The 27772-nt window shown below is 38.0% G+C and overlaps 1 long non-coding RNA gene across 1 annotated transcript; it reads left to right on the plus strand.

The window, feature by feature from the left end:
• The first annotated feature begins 3673 nt into the window (after nucleotides 1–3673).
• LOC107311582 lies at nucleotides 3674–27772 on the plus strand. The gene is made up of 3 exons (XR_001554151.2): nucleotides 3674–3852; nucleotides 4795–4902; nucleotides 27342–27772. It is a non-coding gene; the product is annotated as an uncharacterized LOC107311582 (long non-coding RNA).

Here is a 27772-nt window from a genome sequence, read left to right on the forward strand (position 1 = left end):
CCAAACACTTTCAAGGAGCAAAAATTTCACCACTACCTCAGCCCTCTGTGACTGCTCCATTTCTTGTTCATGTAAATTGGTTTATGATGATGCCCTACAAGCCATTTTCAAACAAAGTAAATTGACAGAAATAAACATTAGCAAGAAGGTGACATGGACACATCTTACCACTATAGGCAGGCAGATGGACCACCATAAAATTTACCATAGAAAGTTTTGAGGAGTAAAGGATGCAAATATTTTGGTACTTGAGTTGCTAAGGATGGCTCTTTCATGCTTAAATTGCTTATTAAATTAGCACAGAAGACAGAAGATGCTTAATTTAAAAATTCCTCTGGCTGGAAGGAGTTATCTGTGAGGAATTAAAGGAGGTCAGTTAAATTAAAAAATGTGTAAATCTGTCTTTCATCCTATGAAAATATGTAAAAAATGATAATTTTGAATGAGGCACTGTATGCTCCACAATAGAAATGGAGATGACTCTCTTCATACAAAATGAAATGAAGAGGGAAGGGCAATTGTGGACAAGCTATGGAAAGTGAGTCACAGAAAAGAACTTCTTTGCTTGGATAGTAGAATCATAGAATCACCAAGGTTGGAAAAGACCTAGATCATCCAGCCCCATTCACCTATTACCAATAGCTCCTGCTAAACCAGTAATTGTAATGATGGTGGGAAAAGTAAAACAAAGGTATAATCAAAGACCACACTTGGACAGGATAGTCTGGTCAGCTGAATGCCAACAGACTGACCTGGATAAAATAGATTCATTCTACCTGGAATAGATAGTGGTGAACTTCAAACAATTACTCTACACAATGACCTTGCCTGCAGGATTGAGTCTTAACAAAGGGGGTGAATTTTCAAATTTAAATATATTGATTTAGGTGTCTAAATGTAAGCTGGATCTCTAATGTAGTTAATCGTAAGTCAGTAAATTCAGGTCATGGATCCTGAAGAACTATTCAGCTGACAAAATGCAATTGTCTGTTCTAAGATGAACTTTCTAGACTGTTCATGTAGCTACACAAGAGTATTTTAACCTGGAGCTAAATCAAATCCCAAATTGTCAAAATTAAGGGAGGAGGTTAGACGGAAGTTAGACGGAAAGAGAAAGTCAAGAGAGGTAGGAACATAAAAGGAGAGGAAAAGAAATGCTCATAATTTTGGTAATGACTCAGAAAACTCTTTAGAGATAATCCAAAACAAAAACCTGTACTCTGAATCTATAGGCACTAGTGTGGAACACTGCACCCCTGGTAATCAGACGCTACAGTTTTCCCTGCTGGAGGTGATACTCCTTCACATCTCCTTAAAGCATGGCAGAAAATAGGAGTCTCCATGCTACTGTCTGTCCTTGAATGTCTCCATGTATCTGGACAGCCTCCAGGCTATAAATTGCACTGTACTGAGTTAGTTTCTATATGTATTTATTAAATATAGCCAGAAAAGCTACCCCACACCTGGCCCATGCAAACTTCTACATATTTTTAGAGTCACTCCTGAATAATACAGAGCAGAATTAGGTATATTTACTGTGTGAATAAGTCTGAGGGAGATTTTATCAATGTTCAGGTATGTGGTGTTTCCTGCATTCCCGGGAGGAACTCTGTAATCATTCTCCTGGATTATTCATGTACCAGCTGATGTGTTCTGCTATAGTTACTATCTTATGGTTATCTGGTCAAAATTGGATCCTACTCACTTCTTCCTGATTAACAGACTTCATTACCCCGTAAGTCACAATACATGCTCCAGCATTATATTTATGGTCTTTCTCAGCCCTCAGAGTGATTTCATGAACTGGCAGTCCAGCCTGGATCTTTTAAGTGCCAATACAGTGCTCCTGAGCAGTGTGCTTACCCAAGACCACATCAACAACAGTTTTTTGAATTTGTGATAGTATTATATAGTGACACCAGCGTCACATCAAAGGTCTTTGTAGTGTGTGAGCTGTAGATGCTACTCAGCCATCTGTGGTAGCAGGAAATAAACATCTAAAGAAAAAGCAAATTGCATCTTCTGTTTGTAGCCAGCCCACATCAGCCTAGCAATAGCGGGCTGGAAAGCAGATTCTTCTGAACTGCTAAGAAATATGTGATACAACGTCTTTTAAATAAGGATTCAAACTGGTTCAGCAGGTCTTGCAACTACACTGCTTCCCCACACCAGGTTCCTTTCCATATCTTCTCTTTCTCTTAGGGTCTCATTCTTAAAATATTTTCCATGAAACTAATAGTGGTAGAAGGAATAGTAGACAAAATCTTTCTCCTGGAAAGAACAAGGATAATGCAATATGGAGGTAATCTTCCTTATTTAGAAAGGAAAACTCCATCAAGCACATTTTGATTTAACCACACGATAACTTATCATAAAACTCATTGTAAAAACACCCAGTGGATATGGATACTGGAGCCTGGATATAAACAAGGCTGTGAACAGAACCTAAGAGACTGGAAACAAAAGCAGGTCTTGCCAGCATTTGTTCCCTGTTGTTTTGAATCCCTAAGGAACAATAATTGGGTTTTAGTCTCCTGAGACTGACAGGTTCAGGGCACACAACAACAGGGACTTTTTGTTTTTCTCTTTTCCTAAAAAGTGGCAGCTTATCTTTCAAATACCTGAGCTTAGACATTCCAAGTTGGAGTTTGTGAAGCTCAAGGGCCCTGTCATCATCTGGAAAGGTAGCAGCTTGTTTCATTAGGCTCACATAAAGAGATTGCAGGCTAGAGTGAGCTATGTAAAGTTTTATGATGTCCTGTGCAATGATGTAAAAGGAATCAAATATCCTATGAAGGTCAAAGGAATATATGATGAATGGCTTTGCTGTCTCATAGGTCCTTAGGAAAACTGCTGAGGACTTCTTGATTCCAGACACCATACTGAAAAAGTAATTTTACTTCAGGACCCTATCAGGAGACTTAAAAAAAAAAATCCACCACCCTAACAGCAGCTGTTTTTTATGGGAAGATATTGGAGTTTGGAAAAATTTATTGCTTAATTATCTGTTATGGAACCCTCCCAATATGGTTATAGTGAGAGTCAGCAGATGGCACTGTTACTTATAGTGATAAAACTTCTTTTTACAGCTGTGCAAAGCTTGCTACCACTTTGAATAAATTCTGTGTTGCTGCTCGTTTTCTTGTGAAATGTCCTTGGCCAAAAACTAGACATTGGCACCCTGCCTCATGTATCAAACCAAAGAAAGTGCTTGAGACAGATCTGGCCTTATGGGACTGGACAAGTTCCTGAGAAAAGTACTTGTTTTCATGCTGAGTACCTGTGACGGAAAATAAGGAGTAAATAAATTAGTAATTTAAGGGAATAGTCAGACTTTTGGACAGGGACTTCTCCTCTGCTAGAAATTTGATGCTTTCCAGGATATTGTTGTGTGGGACATATGGAGTTCATCTTGGAGATCACGAGCACTGATGAAGAGACTAGATGGGCACTACAACACAAAATATGTACAAAGAAATCTTAGTCATGCAAACCAAGGGAGTGATTCAATTCCAGTAGAAAATAATAACTAAAAAACTTGGATATCTTATCACTAAAATAGGTCAAAATGGGGTAGTTGAGGTGAAGCTAAATAATTTTAAAGAACAAAGAGAAAGACTTGCTGTATGGTAACTGCTGAGTCATGTCCTGAAACACTGATTGTGCACATGGGGAAAGGACCCCGCCAGCCCTGGGAGCACAGGTGAAAGCAATTCAGCTGTGTGATTGGAAGCAGTGGAGCCTTGCTGCACCTCTCTTAGACCTCATTTAAGGGCTGATTGTGATTGTGGTAGGTTTTTTTTCCTGGAGATCCCCCTTGATGAAGCTTTCCTCTGAGATCTTCTGATATAGGTGAGCAATCTTATTCCCTTCCTTTATAGCACTTTTCTATTGTGCAGGTCCTTCTGTCATCATATGTTGTTGTAATGCCTTTCCTGTTGTATAGATCTGTCTAGTTACTGCACAAAGAAACAAAAGGAAACCTACTAGTAGAAAAAAATCTGGAAGCATTTGAAAAGCAAATATGTAGCATTATGTTGACTGTTTTGGGGGCAGCAAGAATGGAGAGAAATTATAAGGGTTGTGAGAGGTATAGCATGAGGATTTGAAACTACGCCCAGGCTCAACAGACAGGGAAGGGCCACAGGGTGCTCAGCAGCTGCTATTTATTCACAAAGAAGAAATGCTACCTCTGAGAAAACTGCTGTGGTTCAGTCTTAAGTATTTACCTTGCTGGTACTGTGGGCTGAAAGAAACAACACTATATTTGGTAATTCTCTTGAAAATTTTCTTTGTCTTTGTTAATGTTGCTTTTCCTCCTAAATGTCTGGCAAAATGTCTGCTAACAAATGTTGTTATTACAATTGTGACATCAGACACTTCAGTTTGCCCCTTAAGACTGAGTAGGCATGCAGATGTGCTGACACCTTTTGTCTCAGATTGACTGTTGTTAAGGTGAAAAGTATTTTACCATTTGAGGCCACGTTCTGCAGAAACCAGGTTTAAGTTTAGTGAAGAGAAAAGCTGTTTTCTAGTGATTTTCATAAGGATTGTTTCCATCTGACTTGAATTCGCTTTAGCCCACACAAATTTGTAGAGATTCAGACTGCGCTGGAGGCAATTTGAAATTCAGTCAAGGCTGAGATCTGACAGATGCCCTCATCTCCTCACACCTGTGAGCCACAACTGAGCTAGGTGGAGCAGAGCTAGGGGTGGGGAGAGCTAATAAGACTCCCTCTTCCTTTCTTTTTTCATTTAAGAATCTCTTTATTGGGCTGTTTTTCTTTCTGTCAGTTGTTGTCAGTGTCTCCTCCAGAAGACATCACTTACAGTCTCTATGCCCTGTGGAATTCTGGAGAGTGCCTGCTTTCATTGGAGTCTTCACAAAGCACACACAACAGGGTAAGTTTATTGGCAATCAAAAAACACAGAGCTCTAAAAATAACAGCCTATTTATAAACTATTGTGTTACCACAGTGGTCACAGTTTTCTCTAGTTTGCAAACACATTGTAGGCTGTTTTTTCTTTCCTTTAAAGATGAAATTAAGTAGGCGCTGTTATAATGGTTGAGTTAATGTTATGCTTTAGGCTCTTGGCTTTCTTAGATTCTGCAGCCAAATTGTTCAACAGCTATGAAATTTATTAGATCGAAAGGACTAGAAAAAGGCCTTTGAAAATGTGAAGAAAGCATAAGCTATATTCTCAATCTGCCTGCAAAATAGAATAGTTGTTTTCTTGTTGTTTGTCCTAACTCTGTGATGGTCAGTATTTACTCTGTCATTGATTTACTTTGAGATGGACAGTGATGGAAACTGGTAACTCAGACTAGACTGAAATACACTACAGAAATCCAATTATATAGCAAGCTTCTATTAATATTTATAGGTTCAGTACCCCCAACCTAATATATATTACATTCACTTCCTTGTAATGTTTTGTTTAATGTCTAGCTGAGTTAATGAAAGAAGGCCATGTCCGCAGTATTAAAGAGTGGGAACTGGTGATAGAGATCTCTGAAGATTACTAAATTACATGAGGAGCGCTGCTGTGTAGCATGCTGAACATATGTTCAGTAAGAGCTGCAAGGTTGAAGACCTGCAAAAATCATTTGAAAGCAAGTCACTTGCATGGTTTCCTTCATGTGCCCTTAGGCAATTACATATTTAAATGCTCAACATCTCTATCTTCTCTTTCAATGAACAAAGAGATTCAAAATTCATTTTTAACATCTTATTCAGTCAAAGTCTATTTGGGGACGTTGTATTCCTATCTAACTTTAGAAGTACGGTTTTCTTGTTGAAATAAATGCAATCTGGCTTGTGCATAAAAGAGGTGATCACAATCCAGCATGGGAAAGGGGCGGGGGAACAACAAAACAATACCACACAGCAAAAACAAATCAACCGAGAACTTATGCACAATAAAATTCTGTTTTATATCCTGGTATTTCTGGGTTAATTTGAATGAGACTTGGAAGATAATGCTTAAATCTTTCAGTGGCTTTTGGAAAATGTTCAAGGGAGGTGTTGAGCAGAAGCATGACCTTAGTGTGTGCTAGCTATTTGCTACCTCCTGGAGAACTGTGAATTTGGAAACAACTCTATTTGTACCACTCTTCTTCCTATACTTGGTTTTTTAGACTTGCTGGAGGTTTTGTTGGTAGCATCCAACTCAACCAGTTACTTAGTCTTTTATCATAGCTGCCTGTTGATGGAGCGGAGAGTGAATATCTGAATGAAAAACCCAGTGAATGGTTGCATTACTTCAGTTAAAAATGTGTACAATTTTCCTTCAACTAATTTCTGGACTGTTACTTAAAGGGCATAAAGAGTTTGGACAAGTTATTGGGTACGCTTAGGCTGTTTCAGATATCTCTGGGATAGTGTGAGTGATTCATGGTCAAAGCTAACTAGTTTAAAAGTGAGTCTGTCACCTTGCTTTCTCTTCCTCATGTTTAAAGAGGGTAGAAGACAGCATTTGTAAGACTGATTATACGTGAACTCAAGACAAAGATTCTGAATATAGAAGGTAGCAAATGGGAACTTAGTTCCTGAGCTGTAGAGTCTCTCTACACTGAGCGGTGCCTGCCTAAGCATTCTCAAGGAAGGTCTTGAACAGGGTCTATGCTTTTGAATTAGATTTTGCTGTTTTCTTCATATGTCTCTAGTAGGCAATGCTGCCTATAGCCAAGACTATTGTCTCTCAGTGGAGCCACCTTTCTGGTAGGGCTCAGGAACGCAGCATAGCTGTAGGACATGTCTACTTGTGTGAGGTGTGAACGCCCAGGCTCAAGACATGTAAAAGAAGTATAACAAGTTCCAAGGTCTCCAGAGATAACTCTCGTTGAGCCTCTGCTTAAACTCAGGTATCCCATTTATATGCTTAATGTGGAATTTGACTCATTCTGTCAACATATCTGGTAGGAACTTAAAAGAAAAATATTATTTGGAACCAGGTAAAGTAGAGGACTATGTCCTCTTAAGGATTGTCCAGGGAGAGCCTTCCAGAGGATTTTTGGTTAGAGCCTTTCCAAGATCTCTCACAGAAGTATTTCTGTTGTTTTGTGATATTCAGACTCTTTCCCAGGGACGCTGGTTCACAGATGTTCTCTTTCAGCCAGCCTTGTATCATCAGATTTTTTGCAAACCTGAGCCTAAGGATGTGTGATCCTGAATCACTTCCACTGAAATGCTCCAGGATTGTTTTGAGACAAAAGCTTGGCTCATGGTGGCTTCCCTCAGAAAAGCAAGCTGTCATGAGCCACATTTTGCTGCAGTGCTTGGATGATGTGTCTGTCTATATAATATCAAAACTGCTGATTCATCTCCAGGCTTGGAAACTAGCGACTCCAAACATGGCCCTTTTCTAACTTTGGGAACATTTTTTCATGGTATGTAGATAAATGACATGTTAATGTAAATTGTCAGGCTCAGACTAGAGCTAATCTGTTTTGCTGTGTGGAAGACAAAACAAGAAAATCCCTTCAAGGCTGTTCTTCAGATTTAGACATTAGCTCCAGTTGTGTTCTCTCTGTTGCTGCCAAAATGTGAGCAATGGTCAGAAAAATTGTTCTTCAGCATGGGGAGCCTAACAACTAATGAGCAAAACCTGACCCATCCCTCTGCAATCTAAACCAGTGCATGAAGAAGGCTCTGAGAGCACTCTGCAAGCTCCCTCCTGTTTGCTATAAGGTCACACAGTTGGATAGCCTAATTGAGAAAGGCTAGATGCATCACTAGTGGAAGAGTCTCTCATCACTGGGATTTGCATAAGGTACCATGGCACTGTGCAGCCACGCAAGAAATTGTAGTGCAGAGGCCTTGTTTCTGTGGTCAACTTAAGAAAACTGACATGGTATTCAGTAAAAGCCTGGTATGGGAAGTTTACCTCAGAGGTATGGGTTTCTAAACTACTGCATGCCCACATGTGTGGGGTTTGCTTGTGTGAGAGCAGGCACAAATAGGAATGAGAGAATCTTCAAGAGACAAGTCCCTTTGATTTTTTTTTTGTTCGCTTGAATTTCACTGTGCTCTAGATAATGTACAGGGGCTCATCTGTTTTCCCTCAGGATGCTGAGGATGTGAAAGCTCTAACTGCTTTCAAGTGTTTCTAGTTATAGAAAGTAAAAATCTTGCAAAATCCCATCTTAACTATTTACAGGTAAGATTCTGGATGATTGGCTATTTACAGGTAAGCTTCTACACCTGTCATTTAATCTAAACACAGCTATGTGTCTGATTAGCACCTGTGTTTTGAAGCAGAGGTAAAAATTAACCTATAGTAGTGTCTTTTATATGCACACATTGTTAAATGTGTATATTGGCTGCCACTGAAGCAAATACATGCGGCTGGTTTAGCTTCAAGTGACAAATCTGCTTTTGGTGAATAATTCAGGTCATTTAAGCTGCTCTGAACTGAGATTGGACTCATGTCCATGTACTGAACTTCTGTTTCCTGTGCTTTCAAATTGCTGTAACTTAATATTCCAGGATGAGTATGACTTACTAAGCAAGATAACATATGTATTACTGAGACTGATATTTAAGATGCCACTAAAGGATACAGGTTATGCTTTTCTAAAAAACCAAAATTAATACAGTATATTCATACCTGAACTGAAGAGTTGCTTATTTTCTCTCTTGAATAACCACCCACATTTAAAAGGATGGAAAAATAGAAAAGTGGAGTGAATAATACTTTGAGCTTACTGTTTTGGGTGACAGTGTCCTTGCCAGATAACTCAATTCAAGGTGCTGCTCACTTGGCATTGCAAACTGAAAGTCGAGTACTAACTTCAGTAATGTGGAAGAGGAGACAAGACTGAATTGAAATGCATTGCCTGAAAAGTGAGGTGGACCTGTTTAGTTGTAGCATGCCAACCAACACCACTACTATTATGTGTTCTTTCTGGGCATTCCTCCAGGAGATGCATCCTGTAACGTAGATATGGAGCAAGAAAGGAAAAGTGTGCCTAAAAATTTTAATAATGAGGGGAGGGAGTGGAAAGAATTTAAAAGGTTGTTCTATTGGCTGTCTTCCATAGCCTGCAGTTAAATACTTAATGCTCCAGTGAAGTTATCTGTGGAGTTAGGGTTCTGACTGGACATTATGATGATGCCCTGAGAGAAAAGAGATTTTGGCGTGATTTCACGTGAAATCATTGTGAATTAACTGGGGAAACATGGTCTGTAGGAAACTGAGTTGACAGAGAAATAGATCATTTCAGCATAAGCTGTTATCTGGATGTTGCTATCAGTGTTTCAGCTTGAAAATGAGAGAGTGAGTTGAATTCTTCATAGAGGTTGTTTTTTTGTTTGCTGTTGTTTTAGGGGGTGGTTTGTTGTTTTGTTTTTTTTTTTTAAGAATGAAGGAATCTGATCTCTGGCCTTCAGATACACAGTAAAAGTCTTTGAGATCTCTTGGTGGTTTTGGTCAGTAAGCTTAAATTGGAACTACAAAGCTAGAGATTGACTACTAGGAAGAAAATCTAAAGGAAGAAAGTGAAATACTGTCTTAGCTATGGTGATCTGTAAGAATAGTAAGAACATCCATCAAGAATGATAAAAACTGAGCACCTGCTATGTAACTTCCTGAAGTCCTTCTCAAATTTCTTGTTGTATCGCACAGAAAATTACATATGAAGAATACATTTGAAAAGCCCCATACAAGTAGTACATTAATGGAAGGCTAACTTCTAGTTAGCTGAACTGGAAGTGAAGACTCCTCTGAAAAGGCTGGAGAATATTGAACTGATAATGATGTACTGAGTGATTCTTTTATACTGCACCATCAAATTAATGTTACTGCATCTGTCAGCCATATGCCATTCCAGTCTTTCCTGTCCCAATTTCATTAATAGCACTGGGCCAGACTGGGCAGAATTCCTGTTTGTGTAGGCAGGTGAACTGTCTCATTAATATCTTCTTGCTTTCTGTTTTAGTGAGTTTAAGCCCAATAGTATGACATTTCAAAATCATGTACTTCAAGAATTCCTGGCTGGCGGAAATAAAAATGCACTGTTTATTTTCAGTCTCCTGCCTCTGGCACCTTACAGAGAGCATGTTTATGCTGTGTTCCCCTGTCTTATTTGTTCTGTACTGCGTCCCACACAGCAGGGCTGCAGATCCTAGGAGAAGCTGCTGTAATTCTGACAGTGATCTCAGCTGACATGAATATGAACTGTGTTTTGTCTGAAAATAATTATTCTAGTGAATTGATCCTATAGAGAAGTGATGGCTTGACCTTCTTATGCTGAATTATTCCCTTAGAAAACTGTGGGACACATGCAGGAAGCTGCTTTTTTTGTAAGGCTGGATGATGGTTTTGAGATACGTGAAAGATTGTTCACTGGCAGAAAGAAAATTGCAGTGACACAGATATGGTAATAGACCCTTGCTGCTTTAATGAAAAGGCACCTAGATGTATGCTGCTGTGCCAAGAAAGCTTTTGGAAGACAAAGCCAAAGCTATCTAACACAAACAGCTAAATCTGGATGTGAATGCAGTTTTAGTATGTGGATGGGGGCTGTTGTGTCTGAAATAGTAAATAATTATCTTGTGTCACTATCACCTGTAGCAGAAATGCCAAGTCATGGCTTGAAACAGTAATTGAGCACCAGATGGCAAGGCAGGGCCAGCCCAGGGGAGCTCAGGTGCATGCAGAGACCCTGATTGACTGGAAGGGGTGAAGCCAGGATCCACCCCTGCCCAGACCTCATTTAAGAGCTAGAGGCGAGCGTATCTCTCTGGAATTCCCTGCACACTTGCCTTCCAAAGGTGAGCAGATTTGTTCCTTTGTTTCTGTGTTTGTGGCTGCCACATTTGAGTGTTTCCTCACCTGCTGCAGCCTAGGACTTCAGCTACTTTGCTGTCATTGCTATGCTTTCCATTGTATTACAATCGCTCTTCTAAGAAGGCATCAATTCTTAGACTTCTTCCAGATGTTTCACAAGTTATGTTCTGTGCCTCATGAATATAAGCTAGAGATCCTCAGGTTCTTCCTCCTAACAATACTTACTACTTGTCTGGGCAGTGGGGCCATTATCCTATGAGTGTTCCATAGCTGTGAGCTACAGAACAGGTAAGGAATAGCATTCTGGTTTTTAAGCACTTGGCAAGTGCTGGAAAGAGATAACAGTAGTAGAAATCTTGAGATATTCAAGAAGCAAAGTGATGTTGCAGGAAATTATACAATAAGGAGAGTTTGTATTTACAGTAGTATTCAGAGGGTTTGAGTCATGCTATACTGAAGCACCTCCTCCATTTGTGGAAGAAGAGAGCTGAAACTCATATTGCAGAGAGTGAAATCCCAATGGCTTCTTCTCCATCCTTATTTTAAATTCTATTTACTGAAGGCGCTGCTTTTTCTGAAACTGTGGTTTTCTTATTCTAACATTCAGCATAGTTGTATTTTTTCAGTCTTTTCACATTAACTTTACTGTAAAGTTAATATGGTAGAATGACTTGCATGCCAGAATCTCTCAACATATTTTATTTTTTAAAAAAATTCACTCTTAAAAGAAAAGAAAATGAATGTTCAATCATTTCAAAACCGATCCAGCTGATACGGAGGTAAGCTATTTTTCTTGAGGGGTATTTATCGAAGAGGCCTAGTCTTTATGTGTACTCAAAACTAATTTTATTTTTTCTATGCTTTCTTAATCTTCACTTTGGCGGTTTTTTTCCTCTGCATCAAGACTTGGGTTAAGAGAGGGAAGTACAGTCCTTTCCCAGAGCAGACTGGGTAGGACAGGATAGAATACTTCGTTTGAAAGGGATGTTTTGAAATTGCCTACTACAACTGCGTGAGCTCTTCAGAGCTAACCAAAAGCTAAAGAACACTGAGGGCATTGTTCCGTGCCCATCAGTGTTCAAGAGGCATTTGAACATCTGCCACCTAGCTAAGAAGCCTATTCCAGTGTTTGACTAACCTCATGCCTGGGGTAGGTGGCAGCTTCTAGCCTTCCTCTGGCCTTGCAAGCTTTGGGTACACAGCATGTGTATTACTCAGCACATAGTCTCAGGAAAGTCAGTTGCCATTTGGGGAACGAACTGAAAAAGGGGAACCAGAAATTCCTTCAGGAATGAAGTGTGCTGCATGCTGTCATCAGTAACTTTAGAGTTCTGCTATGCACGCTATCTCAAATGCAGGCAAAAACAGGAGATGGAAAATGTTTGTGAGATGGATATTGATTCTAGAAATATGCCTTAATAATACCTCATGTCTGCAAATACTGGAATATTTCCACTTTTCTAGCCTTTTATGGGTAATACCAAGGGGGTGAAAATGGATCTGGTTTCGTATACCCACAGCTCTTCCCACACTCTAATGACTGCAGCAATGGGGGTAAGGAAAAATGAAATTTCAGGGCCTGAAACAGTGCAAACTGAGACTGATGTTCTGTTTTTCTCAGATCATTTGCAGGGAAGGAACAAAGGGTTTAAGCAACAGGGATTATCACAGTATTTAAAGAGAAGTTCTTTACTTTCTGCTTTTGCACCTTTTTTTCTTATGCAGGAAAGTCCTATGTTTTCCCTTGATTTCAAAACAGGATGTCCATGTGCAGATTGGACTGCCAGTGGTCACTGGAATATCTTTGATTCAGAAGCATACCTATGAGTTCTTAGTATATTGCAATTTAGTTAGACCGTGCTAACAAACATCAATGCTATCGTTTCCATGAACCAGAAAATTCTAAGTGTTATTTAATTAATGAGACAGACAGCACCAGTATTTCCTTTCTGAGAAACTTTGGGTATTCCTGGAGAGTTGCAATGAAATGACAGAAGCCATGCTGATATTTAGCTACTGAAATCTGATAGATTACTGCCAAGAGCAAAGCACACTGGAAACAATTATCTTTGATTTCACAAGATCCTTGTCCTCTTCAAGTCTCTTCATCTGCTACATGTATGCTTTTGTAGAATCAGTATTCAGATGCATGGTACCTACTTCCTGGAAATTTGTCAGTTGTGGTAAGAATCCATATTTATTCTGAAATCCAGATAAGCAGTTCTTGAGCTATATTTTATAAATATCTGTCTAGAAGTGGGATACTGTAACTCTTCAACATAGTATAAGAGTAGAAGATAGACTGCAGGCAGGGACAGGATAAAGAGGCATCTGGTTTACTGTCTTAACTTCTGCAGTGACTACAAGTAAATCAAGTATCACTCTTATTCATAGCAACCCTCACTTTCTTCAAATGAAAGTTTGCAAGGGCCTGGTTTGTCTTAAAACAATGTTAACTCCAAATTGATCATTCAGATGACTATGTTTTAATATATGGAAAGTACTGTCAACTTCCCTACTATGACCACCAGACAAAGAGACCTGCAGCTCCACTGGAACTGCTATTTAAAACTCGAAGTCACATTTGTCATATTTTTTAGGTACATATGCATTGAGAGACTGCACATTGTCCTTGATAATTCAGTTATTTCATCCTTGAGTTCCTTTGAGCTCCTGGGTGAACACCATCTGGTATTGCAATTTCATTAAGTTAGGTGTTTTTTTTTTGTTTTCCCTAGCTTGTTCCATAACCTATTCTATACTCACTTCAGTTCAGGTGTATATTTGCATTTCAACTGACTCTTTGTAATCTTGAAGAGGCTTTCTGCTCCTGGTATACTTCCAAGTAAATTTATTACTGTTACATTCTAACAACTGTGACTCAAAAATTATTTTCATCATCTTCACTCTGTATTCAGATCTTGATCTGCAGGAGTTCATGATTCTTTCTACTCACCTCACTGGACTTGGCTCTAGATTTCTGAGGGCTGCCTTTATTAACTCACTGTATAGCAATACTGAATTGCTTTTGCTCTTTAAGACTTTCTCAGGAGATGGTATATATTGACCCTGTGACTTCAATACAGAGATTTCACATATCTCTGAGTGTGTGGTTGTAATTCTTAGTTAGTCTTCTTTAATACTCTCTGTAAAGTAATAAGTTCATTATCCTGCAGTTAATTGCTGTGCAAAATAGTTTTTCAGTTCTGAGTAACTTTTGTAACATTTGTTTACATTTTACTTTGAAACTTGTTCTGGATGTAAGTGATAATTATATACTCAGGTACTTTTTGCATTACTCCTGAATAATGAAGTGTGTATATGAATGGACATGTATATGTTTATACATGAATATATTTGCATACAAATATAGGTTGCACTGTAAATAATGCGTCCTATTTATTTCCATGGAAACTACAACTGTTAGAAAGAACACAATAATGTTGATAGTGTTTTGTATCTGAGAATTCTGTTGTTTTTTTTTTTAACATTTTTAACTATTGGCTATGCATTTTTATCAGTGTAGTGATGAGCAAGAGCCTGCATGCCATGCTTGCCAAAGTTTTGCATGGACATCAAGTGCATGGCTTGCTTTCCATTTTGCTGTTGTGACTGCTGAAGCACACTATCCATTGCTTCAGCGTGCTCATGTCTACTGTTTGCTCTCCATCAAGGTTCAGCAAGTGTTGATGAATGTTAATGGGTGCCGTTTTTTCCCACATGGAAGAATTCAATTTCACACCTTTGTTTCCTATGCACTTCCATGTCAGAGGCCATTTTGTCAAACTGCTATGTCATTCAGCAACAACGTATAGCAGGATATTGACAGGAAGTTTCAACTTCTACTACCACCAGCATCTGCCTCTGTCATTGGGTACCAACATAATAAAATAGAAAGCATTACTTTCAGAGCAGCACCTGTATATGTTAACATTGTTTCCTGAATTGCATGTTGGTATGTGGGATTAGCTGACTAATTATTTTTGTTGTTTTTATTACCTCATGTAATAAGGGAGGTGCTGATGAGCTTCCTCTATAATTCTATTTGTTTTTTTAAGTCTTTCTCACTGGATGGTAATAACTGCAATGAGCAGTTCAGACAGCTCATAGTTGCTAAGCACCAAGAAGGCATTCAATAAGGGAAAGTGTGAGAGTTTAAAAATACATGAGAAATTGTTTTAATCCTTAACTGTATCACTTGCTTTGAAGTTATTTGTTTTTTATTATTCTGCAACAGGAAACTGGAGTGAGTGGAGATATAATCTGAACTTTGCTTCCTCTGGTTGTCTCAGAGCATACCTTTAGGGGAGATTTTAACATAAATCTAAGGCTACTCAATGAGACTTTCTGCTTTTAAGATTAGTTATTTTATCAGTTATTAAGAAACACAAGCACCATTGTCAACTAGCAGCAATTTTCTGCGTGCAGGTGTCCTGAAATACTCCTGTCTGTTTGAACCAGAATTGTTCTGTGCCTTTATGCATTTGTGATCAGAACACCAGAAGAGTTGCATCTGAGTTTGAAAAGTAATTAAAAACCAACAAACATCTCTCTATATATACTTTCTTAATGGTAGGTGTTCAGCAGGTTCATGTGTATATCCTTAAATTTTTCCTGTGGAAGACAACAGAAATGTCTAGAATTAAGTTAAAGATGTGCTGTTATCTTCCCAGCCATGACATGTTTTATTTGTCATGCTCTGATCCTACTGGCCCATTACAGGCAAACATTATACTCTGTTTGTGCACTAAGTAGTCTGACTGCAAAATTTTGGCATTGGCAAAACAGGTCTAGGAAGTTCATCTGCCAAAAACAACTTTTCTTGTTCTGTTAAAACAATTTGAGGAAGGTCAAAGCGCAACTTACTTGTGATGGTGTTGGGGAATCTTAGTTTTCTGTTTGTGTGGTGTTGTTTTTTTGGGGGTTTTTTTGTTTGTTTGTTTGTTTTCCCAGCAAGCTCTATTCTTGCATGAAAGTAGTATTATATCACTGAATGTTTGAACCAGTTGTTAATGCTGTGCTCCATTGTGCCAGGAGAGTAGGCTGGGTGTCACACAGAGGACACCCACTGCAGGCACCCCACTGAGAGCAGTGCTAAACCCGAGCAAATATTCCTGAGTCCCTCCAGCTACTGCTGTCATCTTAGAGGAGGGGATATGACTGTTCCTTGTAAATAAGTCTTGACATAGTATGACCAACACTTCCATGTAAGTACACTGTATTACATAATACAGAGTGTAGGCATTCATAGAAAACTTCATTTATCTCTTCCTGATCAAATGTCAATTTATAAGGACTTTTTGAACACTTTCAGTCAGTACTTACCACTTATCCTGTGCTATAGTTCAAATATCTCCATAAACATTGGTGCAAGTAGTTTATTTTTTCAGCAAGATTGTTTAACTTCACATTTTGTTACAATGGCTTGCAGCTGTTGAAAAACTGATGCGAAACTATGCCACTTACATATGACTTCTAGTGAAGTTAAACTTGCCTGTTCAGTTGTGGATGCGCTAAATTTGGGAAACTTTTGATTAAGCTTTATCTCTGAAACTCAGCTAAGCATGTTGGTTTGGACATCTGCAGTTGATGCACAGGGCAAAGTATTTCCAATGTCTGATTCATCCCATATGCTGAGAATGTTTCTACTTGAACGTGACAGATTAAGCTTCTCTGCAGGACAAGGGTTTTTTTGTTTGTTTTTTGGTGGTTTTTCTTTTGTTCATCTACAAGTAGCTTTCAGTTGGCTGTATAAAACCAGGGCAGTAGATGAAGGACTGATTTCTGTAGTACTTCAGTAGGATTAGCCTCTGCTAGTAGAGCAAGAGCCCTCTACGTGTAGTTGCTAGATGAATTGTGTTTATTTCAGCCTATTTTAATGCTATGCTGCTTTTTTAGTTTTGATCTATGTAAAATCAATGTTATCCATTGCTCTCAACACATAATCCACTAAAGGCTTCCTACATCAGGTTCTGTCAGCCTCATCAATGATGCAAGTAGTTATTTGCCAAGTATAGAATGCCCAGCCACGTCAATACATCTGGCTACTTCAAATGCATCATGTCTCAGCTTTTCCTGAGCCATTTTTCTCTTCATAAAGTGCTGAACTACTTCTAGAATAAGGTTCTGCTGTTGAAATGAATAGACTCTGAGAGTATTAAAAGTTTTAGCATTTATCTACAAGGACTGATAGCTAAAACATCTCTTCTTTACAAAGCAAAAAGACAGCAAGTATTCGGAGGCTGTGATGTTGAATGAAGATCATGGGATTTGTGATGATCCCAAACTTTGTTCATATTGAAAGGATCTGTCAGTGTGAACTGGTGACTTATGCACATGGTTAGAGGCTGCATCTTGGGAAAAAGAGGTTAAATACTTTATTACTTTCTCAGAGACATTCTGGAGGGGAGTAATGTGTACCTCGTGGAGTTATGTTTCTACTGATTGCTTCTGTTGTGTAAGCTTTCCGTATTGAAATATATCTTGGCCCTGAATGATACTACAGTGTTAGATTCTGACCTGTTGTTGCCACAAATACACCTTTACTAATCTTTTCCCCTCTAGTCCTCAAGATATTTAGTGCTGAAATAATCTCTTTGATTGTCTTCAAAGTTAAAATGCTGCAAATATACTTGGCCATTGGAAAGAGAATAGGCAGAGTATGTGCAACATTTCTATCCTTACTTAGGTGGAAACCTTTTCAGCCTCTTCCCAGTAGGTGTTACAGAATCCAATACTATTACTGCTTCCTCCTTGGCACAGCACTAATACGTTAAAAAAACCTGCAAGCACCTGAAATGTTAAGGAAGTCTCCTTTCTCCAACAATGGAAATCAAATGGACCCCATAGAACTTGTTGATACTGAGGATTATCGCTGTTTGTGTTTCTAAGTTTTAATAGAGGTAAGGAATCATTAAAGGAGTGCATTTTTTTGTTCTTTCCATTTCAGTTTTCCTGTCTAAGAAACAACTTTTTACAAGTGGTTCTGCTGGGTAGGGGCTGGTATGCTTAATTACACTCTTTAAAAGTTTAAACAAAAACTTTAAAAAGCACAAAAAAAAAAAAAAAAAAGCCCAAAACCCAAAGGGGACAGTGTCTGTAGTCTCCTTCTGCATGGAGCTGTCTCAGTAATGAGGCTAATTAACTGCAGAGAAATCTCAAAAATAGAAAGGCAAGTGTACAATGGTGCAAGTGAAATTACTGCACAGCAGATGATATCTCATGCACTAGTACTGTCTGCAAGGCATGTCTAGTTAGTAAGATTTTTTTTCAACAGTCTCTCTTAATTACAAAGAAATTGCTGAGAAATTATTTCTATTGAGTTTCTGAAAGAGGCATTTTCACTTGCAAGTGGTAATTATGAAACATAATTATACTTAATTTAATTTACATGTAAATTAAATTGTATTTCAGTTGTGACTCAAGTCACTCTTGGAAGATTATTACTAAGTGGGAAGAATGAGTCAGACCTGAAAAGGGAGCAGACTTGATGAACTGACAATAAAATTCTAAATTATATATCAAAATTTCAATTTTAACTAAATAATTGGTGTCATAAGTGCAAGACAGTTGAGAAGACAGCAAAAAGTTTGTATTGTAGACCTTTAATTTTCCATTCACAGCTTGATATATTTGACATGAGCAAAATCTGGCTTATTTAACTCCTTTTCATGAGTTAATTCCTTTTAAATTCAGTGGGTCCTACTTGGAAAAATGTGAAGAGGGTTTAGCTGTCCTGAGCATGGACAGCAGGCATCAACTAAGTTCACAGAATGCCCACTCACAAGGCGACTTACACATCAGCATCTGGGAGCATACTTGGTTTTTCTCTCCACCACACATTAAATCCAAGAATAATCAGGTAGGAGGGAAAATGCGTTTTTACTGTATTTAAGCTCTTTCTTAATCAGTGTAATGAAACAAAAGCAAACCAGCCTTGTGGATTTAGCATCTAATGGGTACATTTCCATCCTAAAGTTAAGGGAAATATACTCTTGTTAGCCTGGTACTTTTCTGCCAGATGTCATTTAAGTTAGTAATTAAAAGAGCACTTTTGCTCCTCTCCTTTCAGTTACCACTTGAAGTTACTTTGCATATGAGTTGACCCTAGAACTTCTATAACATAGCTGCTCTGGTAGCAGGGCCAGTTGCTTCAGTGACATGTTGGCACTGTGTCAGTACAGTCTGGCAAACTGACTTAGCTTATGAGGTAGGGCTTGGTGAAATTTAGCCTGGCCTATGCAAACAGCCCCATACCATTCACTCCGCAGCAGTGTAATTGGGCTGTACAGAACATTCCTTTTCTCTCCAACTTTTTTTATGTGGAAAATTGTTTTGGAAAAATTTCTTCTTTTCTAAGTTGTAGAGCTTTGGGTTTGTGCTTTAATCAGTTTGGATTCACCACTAAATAGCAATTCTTTGTGGTGCTTGAAGATCATCAAAGAGCCCAAAAGGATCTGACAAGCTTCTGAAAGTCTCTATGTAGGAAACAAAAGTTGTAGCTGTTACTAACTGTAGTCAGTGTGATTCAGTGAAGTGCATTGCATATCACTGATTTCCAGCAGCAGTCTTCATACGAAGTCTGATGACAAAATTTTCACAGGTCGCTGTGGTTTAGTTCTGGTTTTCACCTTGGTGAAACCTCTAGTTTCTAAGAAATCCCAGGCAAACAGATCAAGCTGATGAACGAGTTTCTTCTATTTTTATTTATTTTTAGGAATGCTTTCTCATTATGTTATCCTATTCATCTTTACACTATATATTTTCCTCCTCCCATTTTAGAGGAGGGAAATTATTTTTTGTGGCAATTCTTAATCATTCTTCTTACTTCAATGAAATACAAGTATGGCATACATAACAAGGGTGCTGTAATAAGAGTTTATTTCGGTCTTCTAGCTAACAGGTAAAATAAGAACCTGTTCTCTGATGTGCATCTTAAATAACATACCACTTAAATTTGTCATAAACTTGTTTTCAGTTTTTTGGTTTTGAAGAAATATGAATAGAATCCCACTCCCTTACTTTTAATATCTAAAAAAGAGGGAAAAGAGGGAAGAAGTTATAGCATTTTGATGTGGACACCTAGGAAGTTGCTTTTATGGTATAAGTTTTTTGTCTTGATGGCTCAGCATGCACGGGGTCAGATTTCTCTCAGTTGGAAAGCGCTTGTTTATCAATTAGCAGGAGAGACATTACTCGGCTCTTCTCATGTTTGGGTATTTTAGATCCTGTGTTCCTATATTAACAATACTTCTCCTATTTGGAAGCTATCTGGGAGTTTGTCTGGATTAGAACTAGGACTGTGAATCCCTAAGGTGATTTGTTTTTTGCTGACTGTTGTTAACATATATGATAAATTAGCCCTATCATTGGGGAATATTACAATGTATGAGTTGCTTTTAAACAGGCATGCAAAATGCAAAGGAGTACATACGCATGTGCATATACATGTACAGTTTTCTGTTTAATTTGCTGTTTTTACTTTCTGCCATCAGTCAGAGGATCACTTAGAATTCCCTGAGTTTTCCTACCAGCACTCATCCCAAGTGGACACTCTTGAGCATTACAGGTCTTTCAGCACTTACACTATGTGAGAAAGTTGCTATAGTAATCCAAATCATGAAGATGTTGGGGTGTTCATTTGCCCCCTTCAGCTGTTTGTCAGCACTGTGAAGGCAACAGTGGTTTTTCTGTGCAGCGTGTCCAAATTACTTTCAGTAGTCATCCTTCTCTTATATGTTGTCTTTGACCATTTAGTCACCAGTACTGTAAGATAAATTTATTTGTTCAAAGGCAAGCAAGCTGTGGGTTGATCTTCTCTTTGTTTGGTTTTCTATTGAAGTTGAGATCTAATGTTTTTCCTCACTCAGTTTTACCAAAGTACGAGCTATCTGTGTAAGTGACAGGAAACAAATGAGTGTTTGGAGATAAATTATCTATTGGTAATAACCAGCCCAACAATCAATGCTAACAATTTTTCTATTAAACTGACTCAAACTGCGTTTAGGGAAACAAGTCAAGAAGTGTTTTTTTTTGTTCTTTTTTTCTTGATGTACTTCCCAACAGCTTTATAGAGGAAACTGAATTCCTAATTTCACTTCAGTTGATGCATATAAACGCACTGGTTTTTATTTTTCAGTATGCTCATTTTAAGCCCATAGGAGATAGAAATGTGATACATGTAGGGCTTTGTTAGTCTTAGATGACATTAAACTGAAGCAATGGAAAATGATTCAGAGCTTGTTTGTGGAATCATATTTGGGAAGAAGAAAAAAAAATAGAGTTGGCCCTTCAGTTCAAAAAGCAAGGGCAAATGGAGAAGCTTCATCTTCTATCTGTGCTAGAAAGCAGTTGTTTAATTGCTCTCCATAGCACCTACACATAGCAGAAATATTTTTGTAGGACAGAGTTGATCCTGAGTGCCCTCTTGTCCCAGAATAATTGTGCCTCCTGGTATCAGACTCATGCCCAATGTGTCTGTGCAGCTGTGCATTTCTGCACCAACATAACTTGCTTCCTTCTTTGGAAGCCCCATTACAAAGCCAAGCCTCTTAAACTGCAGCCACAGAAGTGTTGTTTCCTTTCCTCTATGCTGTGTGGCACATTTATTTGGTATCCCTTTGTTCAGTGTGACCCAACAGTAATTCCAGTTAATAGCCTGTTTCTGAAAGCCAAAGCTGTTACAATTGGATAAACTGAAATCTGTTTATTGTTTATGGAGAGACTGATTTAAAGCTAAGCAACTCTTTGTAGTCATTAAGGAAGTATGTGAAGTGTCTTTTGTTCATCTTGCCACTTCGCAGAGTAGATATCGAGATACTAAATGCTTTCATAAATATTTCCGGAAAACTTGTACTTCTTTCCTCCTTTACAGTACCCTATTCTTTTCCCCACCTTACCTTGTAATGGAAGATATGCTTAAATAATAGTGTAAACAGAATCATTCAGTTTTGTGTAGTTTGAAGGCTTATATGCATTTTTACAGATAGAGACAGTAACAAATGAATGGGTTTATGATATTATCATTGCATTTATTCTTCTTTAAATGGCTTTGCTTTTTACGAATTTCATTGTGATCCACTTCCAAAAACAAACAAACAAACAAACAAAAAACAAACAAAAAAAAAACCAACCATGTTTTTTCTAAGGCTGTGAACCTATCTATTGATAAAGGCCAGTTGAGAAAGCATGCAATTAAGTTTGCAGTATATAGCAATGAAGTTAGACCTTTAGATACATTGCAAGTATACAAACAGACCTAAAATTGTCTATGTACAAATCTGTCTTTCTCCAGCAGCAAGAAAGTATTTTGTCATTCTCCTGGGCATCACAGCTCATTGTACTAGTACATTCTCTGATGGGGTGAGATAGACAGGAGAATTAGAAAACTGCTTAGCAAAACCTGGTCACCATCCTGCTTGCCATTTAGTTCTACTAAGGTATGGTGGTAGTAAACTCTGCAAATATGAGCTGGTTTTACCAGCTTCAGTGGCTGTGTAATTTCAAAGTAGCTGTATGTTCAGGATTCAAAGCTTCCCTGTTCATGATCTTTTTCCTACTCTGCAAAGTACATTGCCTTGAAAGCTGGGTCCTGTCATGCTTTAGGCATCTATTTTTTTGTAGGGCTTATGGTGATATTTTTGTTGCAGTTATTACTGTAGTGAGGCACCCAGAAATGAACTGTGTGCAAACATACAAGGTCTTTCTAACCTTGCGCACTGCTTTTATCCTAGATTTTACAGCTTCTGTAAAAGAAGATAAGCAGGGCAGAAGAGCTGTTATCTGTTTAAGGAGTTGGTACCAATTTCCTATTATTATCAGGGTATCCTACAAAGGTACTGCTCTAGGTATCAGTGATGAAACTGAAAATCTGATAAGACTACATCCCCTTTAGAGGGGGAGAGGTGGAAGGAGAGATCCTAATTTTAAGACCAGTGAGTGAGCTCATTTTTGTTTAAACTTATTTATGGAGCTTGGACGTTTTTATTGTTTTTGTAACACAATAATGCTGAGCACTCCTGAAAGAAAAACCCTTTTACTTCTCATCAGCTGTACGCAGTACAATGTCTGTCTCTTATATTAGAGCTATCATAGAACTCAAATGATTAAGTTAAACCAAGGAATTTTCTAGCCCTACCCTGCAACTGTGGAGGAGAAAAGACTGTTTGTCACACTCCATCACTTAGGAAAGAAGTTGGAACTAATGTATGTTAATGCTGAAGAATCTGGTTAATGTGCATGGCAAATTCATTTCTTACAGACAACTATATAGGGACATATTATAAATTGAAACTAATATCCAGTCCCTAACAAATACTGCGGTGAATGTGAACAGGCAGTCGACTGAGAACACAGCAAGCTGCTAATGATACACTTCAAATGAACAATATATTATGGACTTTTGCTGTAATGTGTCTCATACAGTGCAGATCTCTGAGGAGAAAAAGCAGAAACAAATTGGTTTCAGACCTCTTGACATGTCATTATAATCAAAACCCCACATCCAGGTGAGAGTGATATTCAATTGTAAAGCGTTTTTCACCCTTTCCTGGAAACATCTATTCATGTGTGTGAGTTTTGCTGTCCTTGTTATGTTCTCTGAGCTCTCCTGTTAGGCTGAAGGGAAATTCAAAAGCTCTCTTCAGGTTAAATGTGATCATAAAAGGCAGTGATACCAGGATATCCATGAAATGTGCAGCATAGGATTTGAAGGAAAGTCTGTATTTCATACATGGTACAGAAATGTAAAGTTTTCAAAGTGCTTCTGTCCTAAGTGAGACATGGATTCAGATTTCTTAGTCACAATGCTACACAGACAGAAATATATTTGCTCACTGGGATTTTCAGTAGAATATAAGAAGCCTAGCTTTCTAATTCTATCACTTACACCATGCTTGTTTATTCTGAATGTGTGTCGATGATCATCAACATGTCTGCATGTGGAATGAAATGAAAGCAACTTCTTCAGTGTTAAGTATGTTTTATTTTTTAACATTCCCCCAAGCACAAATTTAACTTGTCTTTAATTGTAGTTTATAAATGTCATTTGATCAGAAATTTGACTGTTTGAACAAATTGGATTTACTGTACAATTGAAGCTTCTTCCAGATGAACTCTGAAACCCAACACTCACGTTAGTTATCTGTTTAGATGAATGATAAAATGCATCCAACAGACTTATGTGATCAATGTACCTTGCACAGGACTACTTGCTTTTCTCCCCCCTATTGCAGTTCTTGTACTGTTTTTTCTGTTAGGAGCCATGTTGAATGTTCTGTCACAATTTCATTTTCTCAACAGTAGTGAAAATGTCTTGCATTGCATTTTAGGGGTTTGTAAAAGACTTATGCTTTCTAGATATCTTTTTTGCCCCAGGCTTCTAAGTTACAGCGTGCATCATGTATGTGAATAACCAAGAGGTACAAAGTACCACAGCTGGAGTAGGGGGAGACTTTAGCCACAAAGAAACCTTAGATCACTACTGTGCATTCTTTCTCTGTTTAAAGTGACAAAAGACATTCAAAGTAGCTTTACAGTATTCTCGAATTAGATGCAGTTCAGACCCTAAAATATACTTTATCTGTCACAACACTGTCACCAGGCAACCTCCATAACCTCCTTTTAAGGTGTACTTGTTTCTGTGCTGTCTCTCTACCCTTGAAGGACTCAGCAGCAATGAGCTGGTCTTCCTGAGTTAAGTACTACCACCAAGCCCAAAAAAGGAGATGATCCTTCATTGAAAGTTGAACTGTTTACCATTATCCTTAATGGTAAACAGTTTTTCAGGAATGTTCTAGTGGGTTGTTGTGTGTGGGATTTTTTGTTGGTTTTTTTTTAGGGTTTTTTTTTTTTTTTTTGACATCTCATCCTCTCCCTATCTTGTTAAATGGGGGAAAAAAAAGTGCTTTCCTCAAGTAGGGGTCCTAAGGAAACTTGCTCCTTCTACCTTGTAGCTCCTCAGAGAGCAGTAATGATCTTGGCTTTGAATCACCTGCTTTTTGTGACCTGAAAATGCATTCCCTGATCTATCTGGGAGGGAACAACTGTGAAAACGAGAGGAGATGTCATGTCCTTTAAGAAAACTGCTGCTCTGATGACCCTAGTCCTCCTTATCCTAGGAATATCTGCTGTTCTTTTCACTGAGGTTCAATTTCACTCTATAATAATGGTCTATGTTTAGAAAGTCATGTCCTTCCCTTTGAATGCTGAAGGTCATTAATCAGTAATGCTGCTTCAAAATCATGTAGGCCATATAGATATCAGCATTATTTGGGCTTTTAAATAGAAGTGACAAAATGGAATTTTGCTTCCACAAGATGAGGGATAGGACCAGACCACTGCTACTGTTGCTAGATAATCAGGAGTTGGTGGAAAAAGAGATGAAAAAGAATGTGATGTTTTCTATTTATTTATTTATTTATTTTTAAGAATGCTACTTAAACATGAATCTTTTGCTGGTGGATCTGTTCACCGGACTCTTTGCTTAGCAGTCATCATCTTCAAACCTGCAATATAATTCATGGGACAGTCATTACAGGGCTACCTCAGGGCAGAAAGAACTGGTCCTCAGTTGTTTTGGAAGTACATACCATGGAAGGAGTACTTGTCTATTTGCCAAAACTTACCCTTTTCCCAAACTTGGAATATAGGCACACTTGAGACCAGATATCTGTGCTTGCAGACCTGCTTTCATTTACAAGAGTCGTTACTATCCAAAATTCATCTTTAAAGGATTCTTGATTCAATCAAGAATTTGCTCTTTCCCTCTTCTGATATGACATCAAGAGCTTTTCCTTGCTCATCTTGAAGAGATAATGTCAGCCTTAGACATTTTAATGTATTCTAAGTGGCAGTGCAAATTATTTTCTGGTGTTCTGAAGATACTTTCTTACTCTATAGTTTTTATTTTGTATATCCTTTTATCAATGTGTTAAGCAATGTAGTAAGCCCTATTATGTCCTTTCTTCGCCTCGTCTTTAGTTTAAAATATGTTTAGTAAACTTCTTATTTCAGAAGAATGGCTACTGCTCTAGGAAAATCTTGTCTTTCATTTTTCAAGGGAGCATTTTAGACTCATTTGAATTAGTATTTGCATTGCCATGTGACTGTGCTACAGAAGACAGAATGCATATGTACATGAAGTGTTTGAGGTTTCTTTCTAAGTTCATGTCAGTATAAACCTGTTGTCCATTTTAAGACCAGCCTTTCATGTCTAATGTGACAGCCTCACAAAGTAAGAGTTGCTGCTCTGACATCACTTAGCTTTTGCTGATTTATAATGTCTTGTAGTTTTTCTTTTGTGTTCTCTGCTTTTATTTAAGCTGAGCTTCTATAATACAGAAAAAATAAAAATAAGAGCCTAGGCAGTACCTCCCAGGTAGACTCACTGACCAGATTCATGAAACATTTGTATAATCATTTAATTGCATCTTCCCATTCAGCTAATCTAACATGATGTCCTGATACATTCTCATTGGCATCTTACTCACAAAAAAAATCTAAGGTTCCTCTAAGAATTCTTTAGAATTCTTTTCTTTGACTATAATGTAGTCCCTGAGAAAACCGAGTACAATCTTTATAAGCAGTGGCCTTAAGGTGCTTTTTTCACTTGTATTTCCAGAAACCTGAGAACAGCTTTGCAGAGGTATGAGCTGCTCCATTCATTGTAGTGTCCTGTCATGATGTCTCAAATTCCAGTCTCCTAATGTGCTGCCTCTCTTAGTATATGGAAAAGGCCAGTGGAAAAAGCTTCATCTTACTGCAAACAGTGACTTAATTGTAGCAGTTTTACAGAAGTACTTTTCCTAACCACTGGGGGATAGTGACTGTCTCATGCTTAGAAACAGCTAGACATTTCTCCTCTCCCATCATTTCTAGTTGGTATGTGTCCCTCAAAGCAGATTTTCTTCTGTCCCAAAATGAATAAGCATTTTATGTGGAATGACATTTACTCATATAATTTCTATTACTTCAGTCTGCAAAGTCATCTATTTCTTTCAATACAATTGTCTAAGCCTATTACATCTCTGCGATGCTTCCTGACCTCATAGAGTCAGCAAACATCACTAGCATGCTCCAAATACTAACAAGAATATTATGTAAGTTAAGATCAAAAGACCAGTTGCTGTGGAGCTGCTTTTCTTTCATTCCTTCTTGATACTCCACTTCTTTAGCCAATTTCTAAGAGCTTAAAATTCTCATAAGTATTCCCTGTTCTCTCCAATTTAATTAATAACTTCCTATGTGGTAGTAATTTAAATAATTTTCTGATGTTCATATAGATTAGATCAGCCAAGTATTTCCCTGTGTGAAAACTAATTACCTCACTAGAGGGAAAAATAAACCAGTTTATTCTGATCTAACACTGGCAAGTTCATGTTGTCTTGTTCCATTTGCTTTTTTCTTCCATCTGTAAAGATTTTTTGCTTTGAAACCTGCCTAGATTTTTTATTTTTTTTTTTGTAATAGCAAAGCCAAACTATTGACTCCATTGCTGTGAGCATAATTTATGTCCCCTTTAATAGACAATATTATTGTTTATTATTTTGCAGATGGGAAAAGCTACTGATCCACATCTCCCATTTTAACCTGGCAATTTGGATGCTTTCTTCAAAACACTAGGGAGCAAACTGTTCTGTGCCTTCATTTGAAATGCACTCATTTCCTCGAGTATGTTACCTTGTATGTGGCCTGTGATTGCTTCATCTCTGTTCATCTCTCAGACTATTAGTGTCTGTACAATCAACAAGCATACAGTTAGCAGAGTGGCATGGTTAGGATGGTATTTTACAGATTGCATAATTAGAAAAATTATCACAGTGAAAAGAGATAATCGAAGGTAAATGAAATGCTCACCCATGTCTTAGGCTCACAGTAAAAACCAAAACTCCAAAGGGAGCAATCTCCAGAAAGAGATCCTTCCCTAGTGGCAGTCACTCCTTAAATGGGGTCTAGGAAAGGAGCAGCCAGGCTCCACCCCTTC

Source organism: Coturnix japonica, chromosome 3, assembly GCF_001577835.2.
Source record: "Coturnix japonica isolate 7356 chromosome 3, Coturnix japonica 2.1, whole genome shotgun sequence".
Lineage (NCBI taxonomy): Eukaryota > Metazoa > Chordata > Aves > Galliformes > Phasianidae > Coturnix > Coturnix japonica.